The sequence below is a fragment of the Nannospalax galili genome, unplaced genomic scaffold, assembly GCF_000622305.1.
Source record: "Nannospalax galili isolate Female #2095 unplaced genomic scaffold, S.galili_v1.0 scaffold462, whole genome shotgun sequence".
NCBI classification, from domain to species: Eukaryota; Metazoa; Chordata; class Mammalia; order Rodentia; family Spalacidae; genus Nannospalax; species Nannospalax galili.
In genome coordinates this window covers 1,370,424-1,371,241 of record NW_008348078.1, presented here as the reverse complement: position 1 = coordinate 1,371,241, position 818 = coordinate 1,370,424, and positions in this window count along the sequence as shown.

Genomic DNA, 818 nt, shown 5'->3' with positions numbered 1-818 from the left:
CTTGCCAGTCTGGAACTCCCTGTGTAGACTAGGCTGGCCCGTGTATGTCACCACACCCAACCGTTTCTTTTGAGACAGGGTCTCACACTGTAGTCCCCACTGGACTTGAATACGTGGCAGTCCAGAGTGCTGGTATCACAGGCACGGGTCATTACACCTGATTTGGGGCAGATTTAATATCATGATCCCCCAGAAAAGCCTGCTGCAATCTGCAAGAATCCTAGTGAACAAAACCCATCTTTACTGCGCCCCTTCCCACTTTTAAAGCATGGGTGATGGGTGTCCACACTGCGAAGGCTGTCCTTGAACTCCTGGGCTCAACAGTGTTTCGGCCGAGGCCACTGGGGGTGCAGGGTTTCACTTAATCTTCTGCATTTGCAACAGGAAAAGTTTGCAATTTCATACCGCTTCATGGGTATTGGCATAAATTTTCTGAACAAGGACCCAACCACTTCAGAACGTAAGAATACTTAGCAAGGAACTCGAAGGAGCAAGCTGCTAGCACTAGGTGGCACTGCTCTAATAACCCGAGAAGGGCTGGTGCGCCAGGAGCAGACTCCCGTCTGGACGCGCTGCACCTCGGGGCCGCTGCTCTCCCGTAGGGAGGAGGTCCGGCCGACCCCGTCCGAGACGCATGCAGTGCTGCAGGCTGGCCCGGGGCGGACTCCCGTCGGCGAGGCGCGGATCCGCCCCTCGGGTCTAGCGCTGGAAACTGCTCCGGCCATCGGGGCGGCGGCGGCCCCCCCGGGCAGGGCGCGCGGCCCGGCGGACCCCAGACCCGGGGCTCCCCGCCGAGCGGAACCCGCTCCTCCGGGCGG